General features: G+C 48.5%; 1 protein-coding gene across 2 annotated transcripts in view; it reads right to left on the bottom strand.

The window, feature by feature from the left end:
- The window catches only part of CSE1L (chromosome segregation 1 like), a 59854-nt gene extending 39875 nt beyond the window's left edge, over positions 1–19979 (bottom strand). Inside the window, exons 1-2 of one of the 2 annotated variants that reach the window (XM_040436320.1) lie at positions 19867–19979; positions 8162–8221 (exon numbers count right to left, since the gene is read on the bottom strand). The gene's annotated coding sequence lies outside the window, so the exon portion shown is untranslated. Of the gene's footprint in view, positions 1–8161; positions 8222–8922; positions 9050–19866 lie in introns of those variants that run through there. The other variant, XM_040436321.1, reaches the window with a different exon arrangement.
- Positions 19980–23398: the final 3419 nt, after the last annotated feature.

The following is a 23398-nucleotide window of genomic DNA, read 5'->3' as shown; positions in this document are numbered from 1 at the left end:
CATGTAGCAGTGTAGTTGTGCGACTTATTGTCGTGTAGCCCTAGCCTAAAGCTGACCTACAGCAGTGAACAAAAATGGCTGGGTTGTTACGGAAACCTGGTGTAAAACTGTATGTATGTGGAGACTAAGGGCCTGCGAGCTTCTATTGGCTGATAAGGGACATGTGACCCTGTGTATGGCAGTTGATATATGAAGAGAAAGACTTGCAGGCTTGTATTGGCTAATGCAGGTAATTTTTTGGGAACATCTCAGGAACGGTACGTTCTAGAGAGCTCTGACCCCCACAAGATTTATTTCTAGGTAGCAAGGGATGTGTATACCAAGTTTCGTTGATATATATACACACACACACACACACACACACAGACACACACACACACACACACATATATATATATACGCCTTCTTTACATATATAGATTCTGCAGTTTACAGAAACACCCCATATGTGGTCATAAACTGTTGTATGGGCACACCCCAGGGTTCAGAACCATATGGTTTTTGGAGGGCTGATTTTGCAGGAATGCTCTTTGGGGACTGTGTTGCATTTGAACTCTGAGGTACCCCTACATTGACCACATTTTGGAAGCTACAACACCTTTAACAGGGTGTAGCGAGCAATTTGACCCTTCAGGTGTTTCATAGAATTTATAAACATTTGGCTGTCAAAATGAAAAATTACATTTTTATTTACACTAAATTGCTGTTCTAAGCCCAAACTTTCTTTTTCACAAGAGAAAAAATAAATAAAATTTCACCCCACAATTTCTTACCCATCTCCTGAATACAGAAATACACCATTTGTGGTCGTGACTGCTGTTTGGGGAATACGTCAAGGCTCAAAAGGGAAGGAGAGGCATGTAGATTTTCTAACATGGAATTTGGCAGGAGAGAAAGTAGGACAGCATCGCGTATTGGATCTACCTAACATCCCAATTGTCTCAGGTGAAAGCACAAACACCCTGAGGTCAACCCCAGAAGGGCCAGGAGAACAAGGGAACATGGAATCACTGAAGGCCAAACGAGTGAGGGAAGCCATAGCAAGGCTCACATGTGAGTGGAGCGGGTCTCCCCTCACCGCAAAGCAGGTGAAAAAGGTAAGCGCCCTATTGAAAGGAAAAAATCCCAAAGGCGCTAAGGGAAACCGCCAACCCCTGGAAGGGGAGGGGGTTGTAAGAAAAAAAACAGGAAAAGAGAAAAGATAAGACCCGCATCCCCAAACCAGGAGACGAGGAACGAGCCTCTGAAAACAAAATATCGCTGAGAAGCACAAGACCGGAGAAACGAATCATCAGGGAAGAAGGGAACCAGATGCAAGCCCAGGAAATCTCAGCAGGGGCACACTGGAGTGAGGGAAGCCATAGCAAGGCTCACATATGAAGTGAGCAGGACTCCCCCCACCGCTAAGCGTCCTATTGAAAAGTGAAAACCCCAAAAGGCGCTAAGGGAAACCGCCAACCCTTGGAAAGGGAGGGGGTTGTAAGTAAAGGCCAGGAAAAAAGAAAAAAATAAGAGAAGACCTGCGTCCCAAAACCAGGAGACGAGGAACGAGCCCCTGAAAACAAAATATCGCTGAGAAGCGCAAGACCGGAGAAACTCCGGCCAAATGAAGTATCAGGGAAATGCAGGCCCAGGAAATCTCAGCAGGGACACACTGGACTGAGAGACATGGGAGGAGAAGGAGAGTACTCCCAACAGTCTAAGGCTACTTTCACACCTGCGTTTAGGTGCGGATCCGTCTGGTATCTGCACAGACGGATCCGCACCTATAATGCAAACGCTTAGGCTACTTTCACACTAGCGTTCGGGGCTCCGCTTGTGAGTTCCGTTTGAAGGCTCTCACAAGCGGCCCCGAACGGATCCGTACTGCCCTAATGCATTCTGAGTGGATGCGGATCCGCTCAGAATGCATCAGTCTGGCACCGTTTGTCCTCCGCTCCGCTCAGCAGGCGGACACCCGAACGCTGCTTGCAGCGTTCGGGTGTCCGCCTGGCCGTGCGGAGGCAAACGGATCCGTCCAGACTTACAATGTAAGTCAATGGGGACAGATCCGTTTGACACCCAGCGTCTCACACGCGCCTCTCCAGACGAGCAGTGACACTCTCCTAGTCTCCCGGCTCAGACTTGATAAAGGGGACTTTAGTACCCGAAACGCATTGTCTTACGAATAAATGGAACATTGCTGAAACTAAAAACACTGTCTTTGATCGGTTGTTTCGTGCGCCGCCAGCAGTCCACACGCTCCACTTAAGGTTTAGCGTACTTCTCTCTATGTCAGAGCAATCAGCAGAAATTCACCTACCAGGCAGGTGTGTGGCGCTCAGTGGTTCTGTCCCTGACTCATCAGGGAGGACAACCAGCGAGGATAATGTCGCTGACCCTAGAAGGATTCCGTGTGGCGGAGGACATCCAGTGATGGCCAAAAACTGCTGCAGCGGCCGGTGCTCACCAAGCTACGTACCCCAACAAGGAGAAGATCCAGTGGAGATCACTGTACTCCACAAGGAATGGTCCGCCCTGTAATAGAAAACAACGCGGGTACTCCTTTATAATATGGGGTACGCGGAGTGCAGCCGAAAGTAGTATTTGATAGGGATGGCAATAGCAACCCTAGCACAAAGACCAACAACCTCCTGGCCATGGTGCAGCGTGGTTGTATGTGGACCACCCACCAGACCGGAACAGATCAGCCATATACTGGATACCCAGAAGTAGCAATAGACCGACAAGGTGGAGGTGGGGGTTGGGCTGGCCCACCCCTGCCAGATATGGCTACCATGTTCATGCTGAACCAGGATGGCCGAAAAGGGAAGTAACCAACATCCGCAGCACAGATTAGAGCTCGGGGAAGGAAGCACCCAGTAATACAGAAACTGTATGGGCCACAGATCGCACCATAGGGCCCAGCACGTGGGTACTAAAAATACTCGCCTAAAATCGAGGTAAAGTGGCTGCATGTTGCACTCTAAGGAGGGTGGAAACAAAGCCACAGCATCCAGGAATGCGACCGCATTTGGAGGGTACAGGTCCTCAACCTGTAAGGTAGAAATACGGCTGTGTAGTGAAGAGATACGACCAGCGAGGTGCAATAGGTACAGCATCTGGAGATGGCAGAGGTACTAGATCTAAGATTAGAGCGATGTGGCCGCATTGAGCACCCTAGGACCAGAGAAGTGCAACAGCTGCCACGTTAGCTATGGCACCTATATTTCGCTCGGGAAGGGAAAAATAGGGCCGCACGGTACCACAAGGAACGACAGGTGCACACCACAATTAAGTAAGTGCAATGGCAACTAAAGGATGACCACTATTTCACCTAAAAAGAGGGAAACAGGGCCGCATAGTACACCATAGAGCCAGACAGGTGTAACGGCTGCAGCATCAGAGACGGTGCAGGAACTCTACCTAAGAAGGGAGTAAGATGGCTGTTTGGTGCACACTATGATGAGGTTGCAGTGGCCTCAATATCTCGTCCGGTAAGGGAGAAATAGTGCCGCAAGGTACACCATAAGGCCAGACAGGAGCAACGGCAACAGCCCCTGGAGATAGAGAAGGTAAATAAAAATGAAGGGAACAAGGTGGCAGCCTGGAGCCCACTAGAACCAAACAGAGGCAATTGCACAGCAATTGAGAGTGGCCTCTATATCTCGCCGAGAAGGGAGAAATAGTGCCGCACGGAACACAATAGAGCCCGCCAGGGATATTGGATATAGCATCAGGAGATGGTGTAGGCCAGGGACTCTATCCACGAGCAAGGTGGCTGGAGACATACATGTGCAATTGCTACGGCAATTGAAGGCGGCCTGTATATCTCCCCCGATAGGGGGAAATAGTGCTGCATGGAACACCATAGCCAGTCAACAGGAACTCTACCTATGAAAGTAACAAGGCAGCTGGAAACAGACAGATGTAATCACCACGGCATAGAAGCCGGCCTGTATTCTCTGGTACAGGCACTACAAAAGAACCTTTAGAGGCCGAGAAGGGTTGCCAACCCTACAAGTGGCGTTTGCCTGAATTATCAGCTTGCCTAGAACATAGCCCCTGGATAGGGGAACCGGGAAGGTCTGTCGTGTACAGCCTACGAGGGCGTACGTACCAGAGACACCGCGTAGGTGTCCCAGTTGCTAAGCACGGTGACGGCTGCCTTACCTCTGTGCAGGCAGGAGAGCGTCATCCGAAAGTCCACTAGAGGGGCACCAAACCTGGTAGAGTAGGTACCACCATGCACGTTTGACTTGACCACGCAGAGGGATTCTGCATGGTGGAAGACCGCCTGATGCTCTGTTCCGAGGGAATCGGTGCAGAGGTGTCCCCAGATAGAAGGCTTCGACACCAGCCTCAGGCCTGTCCTGGGGGACCCGAGGATGCAGAGGAGGGGTGGAGGGGGGGAAGGAGACCGCAATTTGTAGGTAGCGCTCCAGCGACTCCACCAGGGATTGGGCGAGTCAGGCAAGGTTCACATGGTTCGACATGGAGGGAGCCCATTCAAGGGGGACCTACACACAAAAGGGTGGGAGGGGGGACAAGGCGACCACGTGGTACCTCCGTAGACGACGGACGCGCGTAAAATACGTGGCGATCCGATAGGGAGAGGAGGCCCCATAGAGCAGCAGGGCTGACCTATCTGACCCCGGATGCCACAGTTCCCAAGAGGTGCTGCAGCAGCTATATAGCAGGTGGCAGGCTGCAGGAGAATGCAGCAATCGAGAGGGGAGAGAGGGAAGGAGCCTGCGGAGCAATTCAGCCAGAGGCTGCCTACCGGACCCCAGGAGCTGTGCAGCGCACCCCAAGCAGGAGAACAGAAGATGGCGACCGGAGAGAGCAGGAGCCGACAGCCGGAGGAAGAACCGCCCCCTGAGAGAGAGCAGGGAACCTGGGGCTGGCTTGGCAGGCAGAAGAGGCCCCTCCCAGGCTCCCCCCAAGGAGGGGAGGAGACGGAGTAAGCCCGGGAAGGAAGAAAAAGTGGGCGGGGAGTTGCGGCCTAGTAGGCCCAAAAAGCCAGGGACTAAATTAGTGGAGCGCGGCTGGAAAAAACGGCCTCGATTGCGATAGTGTCCCAGAGAAGCCGCAACGAATGGGGGCCAGGATGCAGGCCTGTCCTGGGGGACCCGAGGATGCAGAGGAGGGGTGGAAGCTAGTTGAGACCACCCGAGGTTGGTCCGTGGGCTACTCCTTGCGTGACCCTGTATCTGAGCGTGAGCGTGGCTCAGGGGGGGGGGGGGGGGGGGAAGGAGACCGCAATTTGTAGGTAGCGCTCCAGCGACTCCACCAGGGATTGGGCGAGTCAGGCAAGGTTCACATGGTTCGACATGGAGGGAGCCCATTCAAGGGGGACCTACACACAAAAGGGTGGGAGGGGGGACAAGGCGACCACGTGGTACCTCCGTAGACGACGGACGCGCGTAAAATACGTGGCGATCCGATAGGGAGAGGAGGCCCCATAGAGCAGCAGGGCTGACCTATCTGACCCCGGATGCCACAGTTCCCAAGAGGTGCTGCAGCAGCTATATAGCAGGTGGCAGGCTGCAGGAGAATGCAGCAATCGAGAGGGGAGAGAGGGAAGGAGCCTGCGGAGCAATTCAGCCAGAGGCTGCCTACCGGACCCCAGGAGCTGTGCAGCGCACCCCAAGCAGGAGAACAGAAGATGGCGACCGGAGAGAGCAGGAGCCGACAGCCGGAGGAAGAACCGCCCCCTGAGAGAGAGCAGGGAACCTGGGGCTGGCTTGGCAGGCAGAAGAGGCCCCTCCCAGGCTCCCCCCAAGGAGGGGAGGAGACGGAGTAAGCCCGGGAAGGAAGAAAAAGTGGGCGGGGAGTTGCGGCCTAGTAGGCCCAAAAAGCCAGGGACTAAATTAGTGGAGCGCGGCTGGAAAAAACGGCCTCGATTGCGATAGTGTCCCAGAGAAGCCGCAACGAATGGGGGCCAGGAGGGGGAGAGAGCATTAGAAGCGACCCCCAGAGGGAGAAAAACGGAAGGCCAGGGGGCTTCTGGGGCCAGGATACAGCAGAGAGTTAAAAGTGTCTGTTGGGGCCTGAACCTACAACCTGCTGTATCAGAGGCAAGGCACTATCAGAGGCAAAGGCACTTATCAGAGGCAAAGGCATTGTCCCACACAGCATGGAGCTGTATAAAAGATTTGGGGGAAGGGGGGAGAGGAGGGAACGCGCCCAGGAGGGAGGGTGGGAGACCATAAACTAACATACTCACCCTCAGACGTCTTCAGGCACAGCAGTAACCACCCCCTCGGCGGACTCAACACGGGAACCGTGGGACTGCCGGAATTCCACTGCGGAAGCAGATTTGGGGACTGGGTAGCTGCCAGGTACCCGAGTACACGCCCGCAGGGGGGGCAACTAAAGTGGAACACGATGGAGCCACCCCTGCCACAGGCCGCAACCTGAAGAGAAGAAGAAAAAATAAAAAAAATGTAGCAGGATGACCTGCACAAAAAAGCAGGTCAGGTCTGCCTCCTATGGACACTAGAACAAGACTGAGCTGCCTAGTGGCTGTGGAGAGGGTATAGCCCAACGGGGAGGAGCCAACACTTTATGTCTAGTGTCGCCTCCTAGTGGTAGTTGGACATATACCCATGGTGCTGTGTCCCCCAATGCCATGCACAAGAAAAAAAAGCTGTCCTGGCATAGTTTTAAATTTTTTTTTTTAATGATGTACACCTGATAGCTCATGTGATATTTTTATAGAGCTGGTCGTTACAGACATGTCAATACCAAATATGTATATTTTTTTTTTACTTTATACTTCAGTTTTACACAATAATAGTATTTTAAAAAATAAAATAAAAAAATCATGGCTTTTTAGCCCTATTTTTTTTTGGGGGGGGGGGGGGCAATGGTCTTGTGCGAGGGCTTTTTTTAATTTAAATTTTTTTGCAGGATGAGGTGACATTTTCATTAGTACTGTTTTGTGATACATATGACTTTTTGATTGTTGGATATTATGTTTTTGGGAGGTGAGGAAACTAAAAAAATAAATAAAAAAATCTGTTTCGGCATAATTTACAAATCGTGCCAAAAAAAAACAAGTCCTCAAACAGCTTTCATATAAAATAGTTAGGGGGTCAGAATATGGCAACGAAAAGCAAAAATGAGAAGTTTCCAAAGTTTTTTTTTTTTTTCCCAGTATTAAAAACACAAAAAAAAACTAAACAAATACAGCATCGCCATAATCGTACTGACTTATAGAATTAAGGGAACAGGTCAGTTTCACCACATAGTGAACGGCAAACAAACAAAACCCATAAAACTGTGGCGGAGTTGCATTGAATGTTTCCATTCACTGACAGCATACAGAGATCTCTAAAACTGGTCAAGTAAATAAACTCAAAAGGGGCAGATTTACTAACCCTGTCTAAAATGAAGATGACGTAGACTTAAGGTGCCTTCACACGCTGCAAATTTTGTTGCAGAATTTTCCATGCCTGATAATCAGCTCCATTCACATGAATAGAGCTTTCAGAAATCCACATGCTTGCTGCCTCATTGAAATGAATGGAACTGGTTTTCAGGAGCGGAAAATTCTGCAAAAAAATCCAGTGTCAAGGCGCCCTTAGACACGCAGTCTACAGATGCACCAAACTGTTCACAGTGGCTCAGACTGGATGACAAGTGTGGTGCACGGCTAGAGACCTTCCAAATTCTATTCACACAGGAATCTGGCCAAAAGGCCCCCAAAAGGTGGACAACTCCCTTTAAGAATTTAGTGCCCAAACTCTCCTGCATGTTACACCATGCACCCTTCCTGCTCAGTGGCTACTCAATAAGCATGGAGCAATGTATTCTTCATTTTGGCTCACAAATGTCCAAAACGAGATGCAACATTTTTCATGGAAACACTAGATGCCAGAACGTTGGAGAACTTTTCATTCAGCACGGAGCTGCTTTTCCTGGAAACTGGACGATACAAATGGAAGTGATGACTGGTAGCCACTAGTTATATATCTGACCCCACAGCAATGAGAACAGATTGACAACTTTACAAACCGGCAGCTGTGACCACATGAGCGGTAATGCAACGACACTTCTATATCTCTACGGGATTTATTATTCTGACAGCTGCAGATACCCTGGAGGCCACAGTTCTCCACATCTTCCCACTCTTGGATATTGTGGTGATAATCGTGGAGGAAAGGTTCTCACTCACCTTTACACGTGATAAACTTGACTTCTTATTCTGGGAAAATCTTAATAGCAAAGCCGCTCCCTGTAAGAAATACAACCCTAATATTAGACGATGCATGTGGGCAACAACACAAGCTACAGACGTACAGGAGGCGTTCAGCCTCCCCAGCACGTACTGATCATCACCATACTGCCGTATCCCTGGGGCAGAAACTACTGGACCTGCGGATGGTGCAGACCCCGTTTATCCCTGATGCAAGATGCCCTACAACAAAGCTCAGAAGGAGATCCCAAAAACGTAAAGGAAAGGTGGAGGACCTGCCCACAGCAACCAACTAGATGCCAGCTCTCCCTGTCCAGAGGCTGGTGCTATGGGTAACCTCCCCCAATAATAATGGTAGTTCACTTTGCACCATTTCGGAGAACCTCAGTAGAAAACAAACTGTAAGGTTCCTTTCATCTGGCATCACCAGGACATGGCCGTTTTCTGAAGCTTACTATGACCATTTGGTAATCCAGCACCTAACCATGCGGTCCCTGAATTTCCTCATTCCTTCTCTCCGCTCATTCTTATTGCACCTTTGTGCTGGAAACAAGGGCCGGATTATCAGATGCCGGACTATAGGATTGTAACCGTACAGATTCAAAATCAGCAGTTATCCCTGAGGTGTATGTGCTGTGCCACCCTGGCACCTTCTGTGGCAGACACAATATATTAATTCAATGCCTGTGATGAGCAAAAGAGGTGAGGGCACAGCAGCACCCCCTGCAGAGTCCACTCACCAGACGAGGCTGAACGCTCCCACTATATATACAGGTGCGCTGCTACTCCGGTAGGAAAGCTCCGGAGCCTCCATGTGAAGTCACAGCCAAGCAAATCCCAGATGCCCTCAAGTGACAGGGAGAAGCTCCAAAGGGATGGGAAATAGTTAGCCTGTCCACCAATAGGAGACATGGGGGAGGGGCTGACCAAAGTTTGGTTGACAATCACTGGAAGATCCCACCCCCTGCCCTGACTGCAAGAGACGTTAACCCCTTGTGATTCTGCTCTCATCTATTACTCACACTTAGGCTACTTTCACACTCGCGTTTGGTGCGGATCCGTCATGGATCTGCACAGACGGATCCGTTAAGATAATACAACCGTCTGCATCCATTCAGAACGGATCCGTTTGTATTATTTTTAACATAGCCAAGACGGATCCGTCTTGAACACCATTGAAAGTCAATGGAGGACGGATCAGTTTTCTATTGTGTCAATTAGAAAACGGATGCGTCCCCATTGACTTACATTGTGTGTCAGAACGGATCCGTTTGGCTCAGTTTCATCAGACAGACACCAAAACGCTGCAAGCAGCAGGAGGCAAACTGATGCATTCTGAGCAGATCCTTATCCATTCAGAATGCATTAGGGCAAAACTAATCCGTTTTGGACCGCTTGTGAGAGCACTGAACGCATCTCAGAGACGGAAAGCCAAAACTACAGTGTGAAAGTAGCCTTATCTGTAGTAGGGTAGAAATTAAAAGAAATTCTGTATTGCAGGGAGAAGAGCAAGACGATGGGTGAAAATGGGGCAAGACATAGGGGCGCAGTAGGGGTCAGTAGAAAAGTACCAACTCCAGCTTGAAAGTAAAATTATACATTAAAGGGAACCTGTCACCGCGATTTTGTGTAAAGAGCTGAGGACATGGGTTGCTAGATGGCCGCTAGCACATCCGCAATACCCAGTCCCCATAGCTCTTTGTGCTTTAAAGAGGACCTTTCACCAGAATAAAGTATCTAAACTAGTTAGGCTCCACCCAGGGGAACCTGCTAGTTAGGCTCCACCCAGGGGAACCTGCCGGCGTCTCTTTCTCCTATGCTGTAGCGCTGGCCAATCGCAGCGCTCAGCTCATAGCTGCGATGAGCTGAGCGCTGCGATTGGCCAGCGCTACAGCATAGGAGAAGGAGACCGCGGCAGGTTCCTCTGGGTGGAGCCTAACTATGAACATACCGGAGGCTATAACCGGAGAACGGAGCGGCGCCCGGGGATAACAGTAAGTGCAGGGGGATCCCTGGGCGCCGCTCTACACGTCTGTATAGTCAGTTTAGATACTTTATTCTGGTGAAAGGTCCTCTTTAATTGTGTAAAAAAAAACTATTTGATACATATGCAAATTAACCTGAGATGTGTCCTGTCCCTGAGAGGAGTCCTGTACGTGAGACGAGCCAGGGACAGGACTCATCTCAGGTTAATTTGCATATGTATCAAATCAGTTTTTTTACACAATAAAAGCACACAGAGCTATGGGGACTGGGTATTGCGGATGTGCTAGCGGCCATCTAGCAACCCATGTCCTCAGCTCTATACCCAAAATCCCGGTGACAGGTTCCCTTTAATATTGTATACTTTGTTTATTACACGCAGGGAATTTAGGAACGCTTAGTCTACGTTCACACCCGTGTATTTGCTTTTCGTTTCAGTCCAAAACGGATCAGTTTGCATTCTAATGCATTCTGAATGGAAAAGGATCCGCTCAGAACGCATAAGTTCAGTCTCTATTCCGCTTTGGTGTCAGTCTGAGGAAATTGAGCCAAACGGATCCGTCCTGGCACACAATGTAAGTCAATGGGGACGGATCCGTTTTCTATGACACAATCTGGCACAATAGAAAACGGATCTGTCTTGGTTATGTTACAGATAATACAAACGGATCCATTCTGAACGGATGCAGACGGTTGTATTTTCTGAACGGACCCGTCCATGACAGATCCGCACAAAACGTAAGTGGGAAAGTAGCCTTAGAAATGTTAGTTATATACAGGTGATCTGTTCCATCCTGCTAGGATCCATATTAATCAAGCAGTGATACCTACATCAGATTTGAGGTCGTCCATAAATGGAGGCAATATGATTTCTGAAGACAAATTCATAGGAGGGAATTTATCACGTCCTGCACTCCAGAATTCTGGCTTCAAAAAGTCTCAAAACTTTCATTTGCATTTTCACACCACTCACTCAGTTTAGAAAAACATTAAGTGCACAAGAGCAGCGTTCAGACTGGGAAATGATGTTCACAAACGCTCGTCTGAAACTAGCCTTAAATGGGGTTTTTTGGTTATAAGGATATTTAAAAGGGGTTCTCAGGGCTTTTCCATATTGATGACCTATCCTCAGATTGGCGGGGATCCGACACACGGGACCCCCGCCGATCAGCTCTATGAGGAGATGGCGCACACAGTGCGCACGTGCCGTCTCCCTTCCTGTCCGCTGCTGCTGTCCCATAGACATACAGTGGAGAGCAGGAAAAGAGAAGGGAGACGGCACGTGTGCACTGTGTGCATCGTCTCCTCATACATCTGATCGGCGGTGGTGCCGTGTCAAATCCTCGCCGATCTGATATCGATGACCTATCTTAAGGATATGTCATCAATATGAAAAAGCCCGGAGAACCTCTTTAAGCTAGTGCCCGCAGCCAGGCTCTTGAAACAGAAGATTCCAACTTACCTGCTCCGTCGCTCCAGTCCTCTACATTGCCTCTGCCGTCTCCATCTTCTGGTCCTTACACTGTTTTCTCCTGGCGGTGCATGGTCACATGTGCGGCTCTGGCCAATGACAGGCTTCAGCAGTGAAGTGCTGCTTGCGGCCACATCACCGCTGAAGCCAGTCTGTGGTTGGAGCGGTGCATTTGACCAGGCCCCACCAGAAGATGGAGACAGCAGAAGCAGCGGGGAGGACTGGCGCGACGGAGCAGGTAAGTAGGAATCTTCTGTTTCAGGTGGCATAGTGTAGACAACTGCTAAAAAAAATCCTTATACCTGGAAAACCCCCTTTAATGCTTCACTTCGGGGCCGGGCTGGGCAATTTTGCGAAAAATTAATTAAACTCTAGATTATGTTTAAGTTAAGCACAATTATTGATTTTTCTTAACAGTTTTCAGTTTTTTTTAGTTGATGTAGATATGAGGGCTTTATGCAGCACTAACTGTATTTTTAGTGACACCAAATTGGGGTACATATAACTTAGATTTTATGGGGAGTGATAATTGGGGGGGGGGGGGGGGGGAGCTAGCCCACTATTGTTTCTTGCTGTTTAACCCCTTCCTGACAGCCCCATGTAAATTTACGTTGATCGGGCATTTAAAAATGGCCCCCTCTCGCAAGCTGGCGCCATAGTTGATAGTTGCCTGCTGTTTTAAACAGCAGGGACTAATGTATGTGATCAATGATTACGTCAATCGCATACATTTAACCCCTCAGATGCCATGGTCAAATGTGACAACAGCATCTGGGAAGTTAAAGACCAGGAGCTCAGTGTGTGTGACGCAGTCCTTGTACTCAGGAATGGTACAGGGCTGCCGCACATTAGTTCCTAGGGGGAGCCTACCTGCGGCAGGGCTCCATAGGAAGTTAGTGCAATTGTCATAGACGCCAATGCCTTAGCTATGAAGAAAAGCAATCTAATGATTGCTTGTTATAGTTACCTAGAGAAACAAAAAAAAAAAAATTATATAAAAAGTCAAAATCACCCCCCTTTTCCAAGATTTAAGTAAAAAAAACTTTTCCTGAACACATAGATGACGCGTGAAAAACGTGCCGGCTCTGGGGTGGGGTAGAGCTACTTGCTCTGGGGGAACAGAGCCGATGGCACTGGGTGGAACTGAAGCACTTGGGCTGATCACACAGGGGGAACGAAGGGTGTCTTAATTAATTTTTTCTTATTAGAGTACTCGATTAATCGTAAAAATAATCGGTAGAATACTCTATTTCTAAAATAATCGTTTACTGCAGCCCTAGTTTCTACTGTAGGGGTATCATAGTGTGCCTTCAAATGTGACATGGTAGTAGGGGTGGGCGATATAGATGATATGCAATATAAACTATATAAATCTGGCCAACGATAGAGATTTTGTTTATATCGCGGTAGAACATGGCATGCGCCGCTCTCAGCACTCACCATGTTCTCCTGAGCCGGCACAGTGGAGAAGGAGAGAGTCCCTCCCTCCTGTGTGCGGCTGCCGCTGACCGCCAATGAGAACAGACTAGTGAGAGGAGGAGGGACTGTGGCCACTGTGCCACCAGAGAACAGAGAGGAGGAGGAGAGGGACTGAATACAAACGTAGCCTGCATATGCCGGCAATATCCCATACCCGGCCTCTATTACTGCTCACTGTGATCTGCCGCAATTAACCTCCCAGGTCCCGAGGTGTTAATTGCGGCGGATCACGGCGCGCAGTAATAGAGGCCAGGTATGGGATATGGCCGGCACATGCAGGTAGCTACGTTTGTATTTGGCCATATTAACTATATTCATTGGTGGCGCAGTGGCCACAGCCCCTCCCTTCTACTCCCCCTCTTCGAAGTATTATATTAATTGCGGCCCCTCCCCCCCTCCACACCATTAAATCATTGGTGGCAGTGGCCCCAGGGTGGCAGCTTCTGATCGGAGCCCCAACAGTGTAAGCCTGGGGCTCCGATCGGTTACCATGGCAACTAGGACGCTACCGAAGCCCTGGCTGCCATAGTCGGCTCCCTGCTGCTGTGTGTACTATGCACAGGGCAGCAGGGAGAGTGTGAAGTGCTATTCACCATAATAGAGGGTTCTAGCCCCTAAGGAGGCTAATAGTTATTAAATAAAAAGTAAAAAAAAAATTTAGGCCATATCGCCCACACCTACATGGTACCAAAAACCATTCCAGCTAAATCTGCCCTCCAAAAACCATACGATGCTTCTTTCCTTCTGCACCCACACAGCAGCTACACATGGTGCGTTTATGTAAACTGCAGTATCATGGTCATAACGTTTGTTTTGCTGTTTACCTTTGCTGTCTTACATGAAAAAAAAAAAATGATTAAAATGTAAAACCTGCAAAAAAGTGAAATTCTGAAATTTCACCTAAATTTTCCTTTAATTCTTGTGAAACATGTAAAGGGTTGAAGTTCACAAAATCAGTTTAGAATAACTTGGAGTATAGTTTCTCAAATGGGATCATTTATGGGTCGTTTCTACTAGGGATTGACCGATATAGATTTTTTAGGGCCGATACCGATAATTTGTGAACTTTCAGGCCGATAGCATCTCTATCAGGGTGAATAGGATCTGACACTGTCCCTGCTGGTCTGTGCTTTGTGCAAACAGCAGCATGGAGCTTACCATTGCAGCCAGGGCTTCAATAACGTCCTGGCTGCCATGGTAACCGATCGGAGCCCCAGGCTTACACTGCTGGGGCTCCGATCGGAGGAGGAGGGGACCCTGTGGCCACTGCCACTAATGATTAAAACTGGGGGGGCTTGGTTGGGGGGGGCGCACTGCGCCACCAATGTTTTTAATACTGGAGTGGGGGGGGGGGCACACTGCGCCACCAATGAACATACATCTCTCATTTATTCATATACAGGAGGCGGGAGCTGGCTGCAGAATCACATAGCCAGCTCCCGACCTCTATGAGCGGTAGCTGCGATCCGCAGCACCTGAGGGGTTAACTACCGGGGATCGCAGCTACCGCTCATAGAGGTCTGGAGCCGGCTATGTGATTCTGCAGCCAGCTCCCGTCTCCTGTTCAATTTGAATGAATGAGTAAGTTTTGTGAACTAAGTATGCTGCCATGGAAAGCAGCGCCCAGGGATCTCACTGCACTTACTATTACCCCTGGGCGCTGCTCCGTTCTCCCGTTCTCCCCTCCGGTATCTTTACTCACTAAGTTATAGTAGGCGGTGTCTGCCCTTGTCCTGTGGGCGTCTCCTTCTTCTAGGCTGTAGCACTGGCCAATCGCAGCGCACAGCTCACAGCCTGGGAGACAAAAACCTCCCAGTAAAGATACCGGAGGTGATAACGGGAGAACGGAGCGGCGCCCAGGGGCAATAGTAAGTGCACTGAGATCCCCGGGCGCCGCTCTCCATGGCAGCATACTTAGTTCACAATGTTTTTCAAGGTGAAAGGTCCTCTTTAACATCATTGGATACGCAGTGGCCAAAGCCCCTCCCCTCCTCTTGTTCTCTCTCCTCTCATTGGTGGCAGCGGCATCACAGGGGGAGGGAGACACTGCTTCCTTCTCCCCTGTGCTGCTGAGGGAACACGGATCGCGCTGAGAGCAGCGCGATCCTTGTCCCCCATACGTTATCGGAGTATCGGCAAAATTGATGCCGATAACTGTCAAAATCCTGAATATCGGCCGATAATATTGGTAAAACCGATAATCGGTCGATCCCTAGTTTCTACAAAGTGACTACAAAACTGAAGTGGTCGTTAAATTGGATTTTGGAAATTTTCTTTTGAAATATTGCTTCCAAAATTCAATTTCTAAGCCTTCTAATGCCCTAAAAAAATAAAAAATAAAGGGATTTTAGGAGGCATCACTATTCATCTTAAAGAGGACCTTTCACCGATCCTGACATTGTGAACTAAGTATACAGACATGGAGAGCGGCACCCGGGGATCTCATTGCACTTACTATTATCCCTGGGTGCCGCTCCGTTCTCCCGCTATGCCCTCCGGTATCTTCGGTCACCAAGTTATGGTAGGCGGAGTCTGCCCTTGTTCTGCTGTAGCGCTGGCCAATCGCAGCGCAGAGCTCACAGCCTGGGAGGTTCTTTTCTGGATCTGGTAGTGTCACAGAGCGCTTAATGCAGTGGCAGCGCTTCTGCTTAGATATTAAGGCAGTGGCAGTGAGTTATTGCGTCTCCTATTTATGGCGCCAGACTGCGACTACCAAAATTACCATCCAATGGGCATAGTAGGGGTGCTACTGCTGTCCATTACTCACTCCCACCTTACCCAACAACAAATCCAGAGCAGAGGCGCGCGATCCCAAGGCACCGTCTTCTGCTGTGACTTACCGGAAGTGAAGTGGTCCGTGGGCGTGCAAGTTGCCATGGGGATCTTACTCCGCGTCCCCGGCCGGTTTTAGCTATGCAAGTATTTGTTTACACTCGCAAGCAGATGCAAGTATGCAATAAAGAAAATAAATATTCTCATAATCTGACTATTACCACAAATATATTAACCCTGTCTATCTCTAGCGCCGCCGTGTTCAGGGCGCCTCATTTGATCAATTGCTGTGTATCAAAACAGGGGGCAGAAGGTAATTCTTTAAAGTATTTTGGGAAGTTGTTTGACCACATCATTTGCATATTTAAAACAATGTGGCCACCAGATATTTACTAAACGCTTGCTTGTTTTGATCACTACTTAGGAGGCAAGTATTCGGCACAAGGATCATAAAACAGACACGTGTCCAGCTATCACGGGGCTGTACATCAAATGGTACTAGTAATAGGGATGTATTACAATACCAAATGTTCACATAGGTGCTGCATGGAATCTAGGCAGATGATATGTACTTTTTCATTAAATAGGTACACCGAACCAACTCATAGTTCACAAGAATGGCTCATATGACAGATACTCATTTAGACCGTTAGGTGTCACGGAATTCAGTCTGTGTATCCACTTCGTTTCTGCCCTTAAAATCATTTTATCCCAATCCCCACCTCTCCTTGGTTTTGGAATCTGCTGTATGCCTACAAATTTGAGACTGGTAATGTCCCCTCCATGACACTGAACTATATGACATGCCACTGAGGAATCCTTACAGTAGAAACTCACAAAAAGTGACCCAATTTTGGAAACTAAGGGATAAGGTTCCAGTTTTATTGGTACTATTTTGGGGTACATATGATTTTTAATTACTCTATATTCAATTTTTTGTGAGGCAAGGTAACCAAAAAATGGCTGTTTTGGCACTGTATTTTTTACAGCACTCATCTGACAGGGCAGATCATGTGCTATTTTTATAGAGCAGGTTGTTACAGGCGCAATGATATCAAATATATCTACTTTCTTTGTTTCAGTTTTACATAATAAAGCATTTTTAAAAAAACATTTATGTTTTTGAGTCTCCATTTTCTGAACGCCATTTTATTTATTTTTCTGCCGATCGTCTTGTGCAGGGGTTCGTTTCTTGCAGGAAGAGTTGACGTTTTTATTGGTACCATTTTTGGGTACATAGGATTTTTTGATCATTAATTATTACATTTCATGGGGCAAGGTGACCCCAAAAATGGTTGTTTTAGCACAGTTTTTATTTATTTATTTTTTACAGCGCTCAACTGAGAGGTTAGGTCATGTGACATTTTTATAGAGCAGATCGTTATGGACTGGCAATACCTAATATGTATACTTTGTATTTAAGTTTTACACAATAATAGCACTTTAAAAAAAAAAAAAAAAAAAAAAAAAAAGATGTTTTAGTGTCTCCATAGTCTGAGAGCCATAGCTTTTTTATTTTTTGACCGATTGTCTTAGTTAGGATCTAATTTTTTGCAGGAGGAGGTGCCGATTTGATTAGTACTATTTTGGGGGGCATACAGCTTTTTGATCGCTTGGTGTTGCACTTTATGTGATGTTAGGTGACAAAAAATGGCTTTTTGGCAATGTTTTTATTTTTTTATGGTGTTCACCTGAGGGGTTAGGTCATGTGATATTTTTATAGAGCTGGATTTTACGGATGCGGCGATACCTAATATGTATACTTTTTATTTATTTTACTTTAACACAATAACAGCATTTTTTAAACAAAAAAATTATGTTTTAATGTCTCCATGTTCTGAGAGCTATAGTTATTTTTATTTTTTTTGCGATTTTCTTATGTAGGGACAAATTTTTTTGCGGGATGAGGTGACTTTTATTGGTATCATTTTGTGGGACATACCGTATTTTTCGCTTTATAAGATACCCGATAATAAGACACACCCCAGATTTTAGAGTAGAAAAATAAGAAAGAATATTTTTCATCAGACCTCAGATTAGCCCATCAGTACCCCCAATCAGACCTCAGATTAGCTCATCAGTACCCCCAATCAGACCTCAGATTAGCCCATCAGTACCCCCAATCAGACCTCAGAATAGCCCATCAGTACCCCCAATCAGACCTCAGAATAGCCCATCAGTACCCCCAATCAGACCTCAGATTAGATCATCAGTACCCCCAGACCTCAGATTAGCTCATCAGTACCCCCAATCAGACCTCAGAATAGCCCATCAGTACCCCCAATCAGACCTCAGAATAGCCCATCAGTACCCCCAATCAGACCTCAGAATAGCCCATCAGTACCCCCAGACCTCAGCAAAGCCCATCAGAATAAAATAAAAAAATCATCTTACCTGTCCTGCTCCGCGGCTCCTCTTCAGCTGTCGGGCTCCCATCTTCCCGGCCTGCGCTGCACTGTCACATGACTGCGTGCAGCGTCAGGTCATAGTGCGCGCACTACGCCCTGGCGCTGTACGGGGTCAGGACTATGCAGCGCAGGCCAGAAAGAATGGGAGCGCGACAGCTGAAGAGGAGCCGTGGCGCAGACCAGGGAGGGTAAATATTATCCTAATACATACTAGTGAGCGCTTCCATAATGGAAGCGCTCACTAGTATTCGTTTTATAAGACGCACGGACGCTGCTCTCATGTTCCCTCAGCAGCACAGGGGAGAAGGAAGCAGCCTCTCCCTCCCCCCTGTGCTGCTGCCGCCACCAATGAAAGTAAATGTTTAAAGAGGACCTTTCATCTGGCAAAAAATTCTGAACTAACTCAAGTATCGTGATATGTACAGCGGCGCCCAGGGATCTCACTGCACTTACTATTATCTCTGGGGATTTGGTTTGCGCACTGTGCCACCAATGAAGATCATTAACCTGTTAATACAAATGTAGGCTGAGGGTTCCGGTGGTATCACATACCCGGCCTCTATGACAAGGTACTGCCATCGCCATCAATTGCCACGGTTAGGCGGATCTCAGCCGGGTATGTGATACCGCTGGCACCCGCAGCCTGTATTAACAGGTTAATGATCTTCTTTGGTGGCGCAGTGGCCACAGCCCCTCCTCCCCTCTCTTCTTATTGTGGCAGCAATGGGGAGTGACTCCCTCCTTCTCCATTGTGCTGCTGAGGAGAACATGGCGCCGCGCCTGCGCACTTCATTCCCCATTATGGGCAGAGGCACAAGAGTGTTTAATGCCCATGAGCAGGCCGGTACATCTAGCCGGCCTTGTGCCTCTGCCCATAATGGGGAATGAAGTGCGCAGGTGCGGCTAATCTTGTGAACGGCGCTGGATTTCAGAAGAACCTAGGGCGGTCCAGAGGGGTGAAAGGGGGGGGGGGGGTTTCATATGAAAAGCGAGGAGGGGCCTGGGCACTCCGCTCCTGGGCACCTTCAGAACCTAATTTACATATTGAATAAGTGTTTTTTTTGCGAAAATAAGCGACGGACAGCTATACGGTAAGTAGCATTCACATATGGGGTTAGTGTTCTATAATGGGCAGTTTAGGTGAAAGACTCCCTTTAAGTACACAATTCCCCTTTGCAGATATAGGGCACAGCAGAAACACAGCTCACACTGTGCGGTACAGCCAGGCAAAATAATTGGCAAATAACATTTGGGGTTAACTATTTCGGGGGAGGGTCAGTCCTGCCCGGTATGACACGAGGGCACGCTGCCCACAAGCGCCAGGTAAGAGCTGATGTCCTACACGGGGCACAGACTGAATTACTCTGTGTTTGCACCTGTGTCTAGCCCGACCACATAAAACTTACAGGAGGCCATAGTGTTCCCCTGCGCGGTGATAATGTGGGGTTCAGACGCGCCCCCTTCCAATGACTACATAGCATGCATTAGCGACTCCAGAGTGACAATGCCGGACTGCGAGCGCACAGTATCCAACATACTGCAGAGAGAGGACACCACAAGCCAGCCGTTACCTGTCACACGGCCACGCTCTGCTCCTCAGGTCCCGGCGCAGCGGCCTTAGCACCTCACATTCAAACTCCGGCAAAATGGCGCGCTGTCCTGACTGCGCATGTCCCTGATCTCCCCTTCTCACGCGCATGTCCCTGTAGGAGCTCTTACTGCGCATGTCCGTGTAGGGGCGGATTTTCTCATTTGTCGCGCCCTGTCTGTAATGAGGAGCATACAGAAGATGCTGCTGTCTCTACACATCATGGTTTTTGACGGGACCTCTGTGTGTGGGGTCCTGTATGTAACTTATTACCAAAATGTACATGAGGTGGCCTTTATGTGCAGCTTGTCTACTCTGTGTATGAAATGTAACTTCAATGTACGTTCTCCCTGCATACCTCCTAAGTGTCCCTCTTTTTATAGGGACAGTCCCTCCTTTTGACCCAAGTCTATCTGTCCCTCTTTGCCAGTGGCGTTGCTAAGGCTGGTGTCACCCGGTGCGGTAGAAAATGGTGTCCTAGAATTTTTTATTTTTTGTCACAAGTTAGCAGAAAATTATGATTTTTTTCTCCCGGGCTGTGCGTTGCGATTGGCCAGCGCTGCAGCCTAGGAGAAGGAGACGCCCACAGGACAAGGGAAGACCCGCCTACTATAACTTAAGGAACAAAGGTACCGGAGGGCATAACGGGAGAACGGAGCGGCGCCTGGGGATAATAGTAAGTGCAGGGAGCTCTACATGGCAGCATACTCAGTTCACATAGTTTTTACAAGTGAAAGGTCCTCTTTAACTATGGTCGTGTACCCTGTGCCAGTCTATGGTCATGTACCCTGTGCCAGTCTGACTATGGTCGCGTACCCTGTGCCAGTCTGACTATGGTCATGTATATATATCCAGCCATTGTCTGCCACCTAGTACCATCCCAGTGATGCCAATCACTCTGCGCTGTTCAGCAGGTTGGCACACCAAACACAAGCAGTGCCACCTATTCACTGCCAGGCGCCATTCAGCCACTGTCTGAAATCCTGTGCCACCAGGGCAATATAAAACAGTATGCTGCCTTGTGCCCTCTGCCAGTCTGGCACTGTCCTGCACTCTGTACCATTCATAGCCCTTTAGACAGTCTGTGCCATCTATTAGGCTCCATGTGCCACTGCTGGGCACCCTGTGCCGGTCAGAATCTATGGCCCCTAGTCAAGCAGCAGGTGTGCCCTGACCCCTGTACACAAGTGTGTGCCATCCTGCTGCCAGTCACTGTCCTGCAGCCTCTGACATTCTAGTGCAGGTTGTCAGTGTGCGGTTGCCAGGGGTGCTCACCAGGTTCTGCTCCTCGCTGTGCTCCAGGTCCACATTGCCTTGGCTCTTGCCAAGATCATGTGTCTTTGGCGCGTGATCCCGCGAGACCCACCTCTGGAGGTCACTTGGATAGTAAACAGACTGCTGACGTGGGGCGGCATTTTTTTGGGGGGGGGGGGGGGTTGTGGGTGCTAGCAGGCAGATCGACAACGGGGGGGTCAGGGGTGGGATTTAAATTTTTGAGAACAGGTTCCCTACTCAATGGCGGACGCGCGGCGTTACGACACGTACACCATATATATCCAACACACATACACATAAATACACCATATACATGGTACACATACATAAATACACTATATATACAGCCCCAATGAATATGGCCCAATTCTCTAAATCCCCCCTCCCCCCGCATTTTTCTGTACTTGCTATACAGCAGCACATACCTCTCACATCCAGGGCCTCCCAGGTGACGTCTCCTCCAATGTAGATCTTCTCCATTTGGTCCAGACACCTTTTTCAGCCGCGTCTCGTCTCTGCAGAGTGTGACACACGGACACATGTTATCCTGCGGCTCGCTGTGCTCCCCAATACCCCCAAATACTATCCTGAATAAATAATAGTGCCCCCATAGTAATAGTGCTCCTCATAGTCCCACCAATAGTAATTCCCTTCTAGAATGCCATAATTAGTAATACTGCCCCACATTAAGTAATATGCCCCCCTACACTGCCCCACATTAAGTAATATGCCCCCCTACACTGCCCCACATTAAGTAATATGCCCCCTACACTGTCCCACATTAAGTAATATGCCCCCCACACTGTCCCACATTAAGTAATATGCCCCCCTACACACTGTCCCACATTAAGTAATATGCCCACCCCACACTGTCCCACATTAAGTAATATGTCCCCCCACACTGCCCCACATTAAGTAATATGCCCCCTACACTGACCCACATTAAGTAATATGCCCCCCCACACTGTCCCACATTAAGTAATATGCCCCCCTACACACTGTCCCACATTAAGTAATATGCCCACCCCACACTGTCCCACATTAAGTAATATGTCCCCCCACACTGCCCCACATTAAGTAATATGTCCCCCCACACTGCCCCACATTAAGTAATATGCCCCCTACACTGCCCCACATTAAGTAATATGCCCCCTCACACTGCCCCACATTATGTACTGCCTCACATTAAGTAATTTGCCCCCCACACTGCCCTCCATTATGTAATTTTCCCCCACACTGCCCTCCATTATGTAGTTTGCGGCATTTCCACCTTCTGTTCAAGCTTTAACCTGGCTGGACCTGGAGAGATGTAGGCCCCAACCCCCCGCCCCCCTAAATATAATAAATACTATAATGGGGTAATAAATTAAATCATCCAAATATAAAGTCAATATGCGCTCTCTGCGCTACCTACCACACCTCCTCCTCCCTCAGGCGCGGCAGTGGCAGGTCTGGCTGGCTGTGTGAGTGAGTCACTGCTGTCACGTGACTTACCACCCAATCCATTAGCTCCAGACTCCAGTCCTGGGCCTGCTGGCTGCTCCTGCAGTGCAGCCGCCGCGGCGCCACTCACCAGGCAGTCACACCCCCTTTACCACGCGACGGCCGGACCGACGTGTGAGTGAGTGAGGAGAACTCCGGCGGCCGGCGGTTGACACCCCATCAGACTGGTGTCACCCGGTGCGGCCCGCACCCCCCTCGCAACGCCACTGCTCTTTGCTCCTTAAATGTCCCCCTTTTTTGATCTGAGGTATAGTTTTGCATTATTACATTTACAATATTGATCCACAATGTGTTTTCCTGGGTCCTATCTACAGTCAGGTCCATAAATATTGGGACATCGACACAATTTTAACATTTTTGGCTCTGTACACCACCACAATGGATTTAATATGAAACGAACAAGATGTGCTTTAACCACCTCAGCCCCCAGTGCTTAAACACCCTGAAAGACCAGGCCACTTTTTACACTTCTGACCTACACTACTTTCACCGTTTATTGCTCGGTCATGCAACTTACCACCCAAATGAATTTTACCTCCTTTTCTTCTCACTAATAGAGCTTTCATTTGGTGGTATTTCATTGCTGCTGACATTTTTACTTTTTTTGTTATTAATCGAAATTTAACGATTTTTTTGCAAAAAAATGACATTTTTCACTTTCAGTTGTAAAATTTTGCAAAAAAAACGACATCCATATATAAATTTTGCTCTAAATTTATTGTTCTACATGTCTTTGA

The sequence above is a fragment of the Bufo bufo genome, chromosome 6, assembly GCF_905171765.1.
Source record: "Bufo bufo chromosome 6, aBufBuf1.1, whole genome shotgun sequence".
Taxonomy (NCBI): Eukaryota; Metazoa; Chordata; class Amphibia; order Anura; family Bufonidae; genus Bufo; species Bufo bufo.
This window is presented reverse-complemented; position numbering and strand designations above follow the sequence as displayed.